The sequence below is a fragment of the Aquila chrysaetos genome, chromosome 18 (assembly GCF_900496995.4).
Source record: "Aquila chrysaetos chrysaetos chromosome 18, bAquChr1.4, whole genome shotgun sequence".
Lineage (NCBI taxonomy): Eukaryota > Metazoa > Chordata > Aves > Accipitriformes > Accipitridae > Aquila > Aquila chrysaetos.
In genome coordinates this window covers 22127131-22135430 of record NC_044021.1, presented here as the reverse complement: position 1 = coordinate 22135430, position 8300 = coordinate 22127131, and positions in this window count along the sequence as shown.

Sequence of the window (8300 nt, the reverse complement as noted above, 5' to 3'; positions counted from 1 at the left end):
ATACATGCATGATGTCCTTAATCATAATTTTTGGTTACGCTTATGTTTATAGATATGCCCTGATTCACCGAAGGGTCAGGTTTCTATGGATGTAAAATAGAAGAGCTGCAGGTCTTCAATATGTTGGCAAATTGGCTGCCAAATCCTATATGGAAAGAAGATGTGAAAGCAGTATTTCACGGCCTCTGCCTCACCGCATCTTTGTTCAAGTAAGAGATCAGGGAACCCAATCAATAGGCTGAATGCCAGAAGATTGAATAGCCAGCTGCAGAGGCAGCGCAAGAGAAGATGTACCTCTTACATTTAATGCCTTGTGAAAATCACGCAGGCCCCTGTAGGGGTTAATCAAACATTTACTGCTCTGACTTACAATGTTCTTTAGTCCCCAGAAGAAAATGGTACCTTTCACAGCTTTTAAACATCTAGGAAAAAAGAAAGAAACTGCATCTCTAGTTGTAGAAAGTTAGCAAGCCTAGCTTTAAGCTGCACTTCAGTGTGAGTACTTGTGTGCTTATATCCAGGATTGTGTGCTGAACCTTCACAAACTGGGACCTCAACCCTCAGGCTTATATGGTCATATACATGTATCTATGTATATATTTGTACACATATACGTGAGTATCCATATATGTGTATACATACACTGTACGTGTATAGGAATTGAGAACTTCAAAAAGGAAAAGAACGTTTGGGAAATTCAGAAAAGGAAACCCCTGTTTATTTGATAATGGAAACAAAACCAGCACTTGAATAGCAATTCATACACTGCTGTCAAAGCAAGCTCTGGGTGGATGCACAGACCTGCAGGTTCTCTGTAGTCTCTGAATTCCTCCCGGTGTTGTCTTTATCAAAGAGGTAAACGTAGGTTTGAAAAAATTGCTTTGATGTGCAAGACATCACAGAACTGCAGCTCCAGTTCCATTCATTGCAAATAGAGTTCATTATTTAAGTCTCTCAGGCAACTGTACAGATTCCCCATAAAGGGAAAAATAACGGGACTGTGGAAATAAAACCCCCAACAACGTGTATTATGCTGGCTTCTGGAGTCTTTCCCTCCAGTTTTCATGCCTCTATTCTGTGAAATGATATTAGGCTTGGGCTCATGCGCCGACAGCCTCAGATGGGCAGTCGCTCCTAACCGAAGCAATACCTGTATTCTTGCCAGACTCCTCCGTCCCCGGCTGCGAGAGCGAAGGGAGGCATCGGTGAGAGGCACTGAAGGCTCGTCACCTGCCTTTTGCCCTTGAGACATCCCTTTTGGCTCACCTTAGCTTTTGCTCCAGCACTTGCAGCACATCTCGGGGCTGGCGGGGTGGACCACACACCCACGGCATCCCGGAGGGACGGGGCAGCTCTGGCACGATGCTACCGCGGCACTGCGGGCTGAGCTGGGCTCATCCCCCGTGGAAATGTTCCTGTAGGGGAATGGGAAAGGCAGGCGGGAGCCGGGGGCTGAAAGAAAGGGGGAATCGAGCCCCGTCACCCGTACGGCGGCCAGGGGACACGCCAGCCAGGCACTTTCCTATGACAGTGGCGGGGACACTGTTTCCCCACCTCCCCTCTGTACCGTCGTAAACCATGCGAATGCGTAGAAAGGGTCTGTGAAATTAATTATATACTGTGAGTGCTTGGTAACCAAATGAATTGTAAATTGTACATTATTAAAACAGCATCAGAGCACCGACTGATCTATTATTCTTTAGGGAAATGTATGAAGATAAGAGCTTTATATGCTTTAGGGGTCTTTCCAGCCACCACACAGCCAGCATTGTAAGAAAAAATGTGGCAATATTTTGTTACTGTCTGAGTTGCAACTGACACAATACTGTATTGTTTATTTTTATTACTTTGTCTCGTATTTAATATATATGAGATAGTATACAGTACCAGTGACATATACATGCCCAGTCCCCTTCTGTTTATCCTGTTTCAGCTGGTATTCAGGATTAATCACCCTCACTTTTGTGTCAAAAAAAATCCGTAGGTGCAGAAAAATGAGATAAATATGAAGCAGCATGCCCTTTCGCACAAATCATGTAACTAACAAGATGCACAGCTATTGTTAGCCCGATCATTTTGCCTGCATATTGCTCCTTGCTGCCTACCTGTCCTTTAGCTTCTGAGAACTGTAAGAGGGCTTGGCGGGGAGCTGTATGTTCAGAAAAAAAGTGTTAAATAATGACAGGGAAGAAAAAGACTATGGGTTTAGCTCGCATGCATGTTTTTCTCCCTCTCTTCCCCGATGCATGTCCCCCTTCACATCCCTCTCATGCAGTATCTGACATTCAGGAGACCCGGTTCTCACATGTGCTGGCATCTTCTGGACTACTACAGAACAAAAACCGCGTGCCCTCCCTCCTAGGGATGCTCGTTTTCTGTATGACTCCTTGTAGGCAGCCCCCCCGACACATGATGTGTCCTTGTCACCCCTTGCCTCCAGCAGAAAGAGGTGTTAAGCAGGGGTGTGTATGGGCGAGAGAGGATTTTTTTAATGCCCCTATTGAAGAAACAGAGGCGGTAGCTACTCCAGCATAGCTTTTCCCACAAGGTCTCCTTTATATTCCCTCTTTGAAGGAAGATGCATGAGAGTATGCCCTATCCATGCAGCTGCTTGCCAGTGAAGAGGAAAAACAGCTGGAGAAACATCCTCCCCCCCGCCGGCTGCAGACACATCGCCCGACTAAGCTGCTCAAGGCAGAGACACGTTGGTTTCTACAGCCACCACACGAGTGCTCCATACCGATGGGCAAACTTTGGGGATTACTATACACTAGAGTAACCCTAAATGTTTCTTTTCTGGTGCAGAGGACCAGCAGCAGCCAGTCACATCCTCTTTCCTTCAGAGGAGGCCTGTCAGAAAAAAAGTTTACCTCCGACCAGAAGACCCAGATGGGCGTTCAGCAAAACTCACAACTCAAATAGTCAAAGAAATTATTGCAATTTGAGCGAAGACTCATTTAAAGTAGTCCAAAGAATTTCAGGACTTGGTCTCCCCTCTATTCAGGCACTGGAGACAATGAAATTTCCCTGGCTAAGATATTTCCATAACAAAGTAAGGCACCTTTGCTCGTTTTCCAATTTTTCGAAAGAAAGAGGAGCTAATTTATATTTTAGAGAATTTGCATTCTTCGGAACAACTCTCCTAAGTCTATTTAACAGTAGAAACTACGGTGCTGCCTTTCTCGTCACTCACCAGCCCCGCAGGAGCCTCCAGCATCCCTCAGGATGCTCCCTCGGCCAGGAGGTGTACTGCGCCCTGAAATTCAAGAGAGGGCAGCATTTTACTTAGGCTGCTTGAAAGGAAGGGGACGACTCCCAGGCGTGTAGAAGAATGTCAGCAAGTGAAAATCACCAGTCACAAAATACACACATCGGTGTTCTGAAAAATTACGTCTAATGGAAGAAACGCTATGTTCCTAGGGCTTTATATTTACCAAAAAAAACCCTCAAGCTCTTAATCGATGATATTAATGAATACATCCCACCTATGTTCAAGGAATTCTTTGCGTGGTCTGTCGTGCAGCCCTAATGCTGTCTCTGCAGCACACCGCAACGACTTTGCCACCAACTTTTGCACTGCGATAGCCAAATAATAATAGACTGATGCATCACAGGTAAATACCATGTATGAATGAAGTGTTAAACTGTGTCTGAGGTAATTAAAGAATCCACTGCTCTCTCATTAAAGTCCTGATTCAACGAAATTCTTCAGACTATGCCTAGGCTGTTATTTTTGATTACTTAAGTATCTGCTTAAAAACTGGCAAAGCCAATCCAAACCTAGGAGTAAGAGTTTTGTGATGTAACTCCCAAATATGTGTCTTCTAGCGTGAAATAATCGAGCACGCAAAGAAAGGTCAAAATGCTTATTTTAATCCAGAAGCCTGGACCTTTGTGATCAAAAGCATGCTCCTTTCAACTGACCACGACTTACAGTCTGCTTGCGACGCATCCATCCAATGTTTGCTCTGCTTGTACAGCAGCACAGCATATACATTTACAAGGAAATTCTAAGGAGCAAGATATATTTAAAGTATACACTGGATCATAAAAAAATTAGAGGGCACCCAAGCATAACACAACAATTTTTAGTTTACCCCCTACCCGACATTTGGTGGAACGTTACCCTCCTGAAAAAACCGTACTGTCAGCACTGTCTCTGCCACGTTCAGCCAGGCTGCCTGAATCACTGAAGAGCCCAGGACAGGGCAAATACCCATTTTCCTTCTCTGTTTGCATCTAACAAATAACAGATGTTGCAGTATTGAAGACGCACACCTGATATGACTACCAAGGGATTTCTAAAATATTTGTCCTAAGATGACAGCCATCCTGCTATTAAGCATTTACTTGATGAAACCTGTATACGAGGAAATGTTGAAGTTGCAGCAATTCTGCTTAAGAAGGAGCAAGCTGCTTGAAATGAAGGTTTCTTCTGTGATCTCGGGCTAGATCTGCATTACCAGAAGGATGCAGACCCATGCTTGAGGACACTTGCTTCCTACCCACCCTAAATACCCTCTGAAGGAGCCTGTTGAACAGCCGCTCGCCCTGCTTTCCCTCGGGTGGCAGCCCCTGCCGTGTGGCTGTCCCCGCGGTCCCCGAGATGTGCCAGCCGAACCCTTTCGCATCGGCTGGAGGGAATCTGGCACGGCATCTCTAAGCAAACCTGCCAGGAAGCAGGGTCAGCCCTTTGCAAATAAACCCTGCCTGATCTGAGTAACACAAATGGACGCCTGGAAGATTAATTCATCCCCTGTAATAATACAACTACTGTTTGCACAAAGCAGTGGCATGCAATAGTTTCTTATTAAAATACTCAGGATACGCATTAAGATCTCACTAAACAAAGTAGGGCTTAAGGACAGGAGAGAGTGCAAAATTTCCTTGCTTACAATTTGCCACTCTTTCATCAGATTTGATATAAAGCTACGAGCAGCGTTGTAAATGGACCAACGAGTTGTCTAATTGTCTAGAACACCCTCACGTAATTTCTATCGTCTCTTAATTTCTGTTTTGTAACCTCTGTAGCTGTCTTCAGTGAATCATAGCATATATCTCTGCTCCGAGAGCATATTGGGGTATGATTTTTCCCTTTGTTTCCCCCTTTCCCACAACGGAAACATGCAAATTTCAGCAAGGTATGTACCTACTGCATTAATCCTTTCTAATGTGATTCCATTCAGCCTTTTAAAAGGAGAATCCAAAAGATTATTTTTACTGTTTCCATTCTCTATTGTGGCATACAGTTTTCTTGCTGAAAGGATATCCATCCAACTCTATGCACACATAGATGAATACACATTCGAATCATAGATACATATCAATATAACACACATCACAGACTGGAAATACATTATTAAAATTAACTGCATTACAGAGAATAGATGTACAGACAAAACTGCGGAGGTACTCGACTCTCCCTGTTCCAAGGTGCCTTAACGCTCGCCGCAAACCTGCCATCCCTTTGTAATGCAGGCCTGAGATACTTAATCTGCTTTCTCTCTTCCACCGATGTAAATCAGCAGCAAAGTTGTCTGTGGAGGAGCGGAGTCTGGGGGATAATTGTGGCCTGGTGGGTTATCTATCTGTAGCTGTGTGCACAGTGGGTCTGCTCACCAAATTTTTACCGTGCGTATTTTCTCGGGCTCTTTTCCAGCAGGGAGTTAGAAAGCGAGAAACGACAAAACTGGTTTAATGCACCAGGTAAATCAGACCAGCTCATTGTGAAACCTATCACTGCACATGATTGTTATGATAATAAACGCGGGTGAGCTCTGGTTATTACATGCACAGCCCTGTACTAACTGCTCCCTACCGCTCGCCCGTTCTCTCACTTTAGCAACACCCCACACACCTGTTCAAATAATATTACTATTACCTTGTGTTGACACCACATCCACCCTTTCCTTTCATATAATAAGAGCTCCTGGTGAACTGTAAATGGAAAGCTTGCGGTAGCAGAAGCCGATTGTTTACCTGTCTCCAGTTTGTTGCCACAGATACTTGGTCGGGAGAAGGGAACAAAGATCAGTTTGACATCCTTGTTAAGCAGGATTTGCCCCCCACCTTACCCACAAAAGGTTACAAGTTGCTATTCAAGCCTGAGCTCCGCAGGTGTGCCATCACACCTGTCTGAAAGAAAACAAAATACGGTTTGTTTCAATATGGCTATTGCCCCAGCAAAATAAAGAAGACCTTGCCCTGCAACACAGACACAAGCATTTGTTTTAATATTTCAATGAATCCAAGCAAACACAGACTGATATCTCTGTTTATATTTAGCATTCAAGCCAAACACAATGTAAGTGCCCCCAGCAATCGATGGCAGTGAGCATCCGACCCTGCCGCACCCACTAAACTCACGGCCAAATTCATGGCCAAACTCAACTCAAAACCCATCTTGCGACAGGAAAGAGGATTTTATAACTCTCCAGGTGTTTATGCCAGGCCCTAATCCCAAACCCACCGAGATGAACAGGAGACCAAGTCCAAAGCCAAGCTGGGGACAGGTTTGGCCTCACGATTTATTTCCTTTAGTTTACTTTCCAGTTTAGCCCTGCTGGAGCTGCTGCTGCTATTGAGTTGCATGTAACTCTTCACATGGAGAGTTGTCGCGGTTTTAGAATAGGGGAAAGTTAAAAGCTGCACGCTCTGATGCCGTTCTGCTTGGTCGAAGGCTGCGCCCAACTTCTTACGCCAGTGACAACAGTGTAGGTCTGGAGTAAATTGGTAAAAAAAGGTAAAACCTAGCTCCCAACTGAGGCCTGGACGAGGCATAACGGGATTTTGTCCATGCAGAGCAGAGCACTGCAGAGCCCCAAATGTACCCATTCATTCATGTGAATTTGCCATTCGACATCTGCTGAAGGTGATAGAAAGACTTCGGTGGGCATTTGATCAAGAGCTGAGTCACTGGAGTTTCCAACGGTAGAAGCATTTTTCACCAAAAAGGGCTAACGAGAACAATTTGCCTGTTTTCCAGCTAAAGCAGTGCTCTATTTCTATTGCTTTGTATTCTTATTAGAAGCCTTATCAATAGCTGTTTCCGTTACGGTTTAAACAGCGTTGTCCGTAGTCAGCTGTAAGAAGGCGTCTCTGCATTTAGAATAGGAAGTGCGGTAGATGCGTAGCGCCAGCTGGTTTGGAAAGTTTGTATACTGGGTTGCAACTTATGTAGAGAAATGTCCTTGAGGCTGGGAGCATATTTTATTTATTGTTTTATTTATTGCATATGTCGAGTAAATGGAATCCCAAATTATGAAGATGCAAAACACAGTGTGGGTATTTATCAGCACTGAATGTTTTTATGTGCTCCAAAACAACTTGGGGTTTCCCAGATGACTGTGAGCAGCTTGCTGGTTTTGAAGATCTAGCACCTTTGGAACTGAAGGGACATGCTGAATTTTAAGCACTTGGAAGGAGAATTAATTGCATGGACAGCAACATTTTCCCTTTTTTTTTTTTTTTTTTTTTTTGTATGCTCATCAATAGCAAATGATGAAGCCTCTGGAGGATATTAACACAAGTAAACTAAACACACGAGTGGGACTGTTTAAACAAGGTGAGACAAAAGCCTTCATCCTACAAGCAAATGACTTTGATAGCAATTTTTTATGTTCCCACCTCTATTGTTGCAGACGTCTGCATTTAAATAGGAACTTTATCTTTCTCAGCCCAGGTTCTCCTCCTTCATTAGCCTGCACCGAGGTCGCAGGCCCTCTTATCTCGTGGGCTATTCCTGCGAGCGCCTGAGAGCTCGACGGGTTCCCCTTGCAGCTTTCTACTGAGGTGGGGATATAACTTCTGCATGCTCCCCCACCCTCTGGGAATAGAAAAGGGTTTGCCCTGGCTAATAGCTGCAGAGGCATGAAGTCATCTGTGTGCATGCCTTCACTTCCATGTGCCCTGCACCTTCCCACCTGCCCCTGGCCGTGCTCACTGCCTGGCACGGAGCCCCCAGAGCTGCACCCCAGAAAAATCCCCCAAACCCTGTTGGCACCTGAAGCCCCGGGACAGCTCACAAACCGGTGCTGCTCCATTAGTTCCTGCTTACCTGGTGAGCCCGTCCTCTACGCGGACCTCGAAACTCCTTCCTCATTAAACCTGGAGAAGGCAATGTCGTTTCGCACCGTTGCTTCCCCAGCGTCGCGATGCTCCTGGAGGGATCCCCCAGTCTCCGGACAGACGCAGCCAAAGTCAAAGGGGAATGCTTGGCCCGTGGAATTGCCTGTCCTCCTGCCCCTCTGCGCACAGGCTGTGCTCCCCTCCCAAACCCTCCCGAGGATTCCTCACGTCCG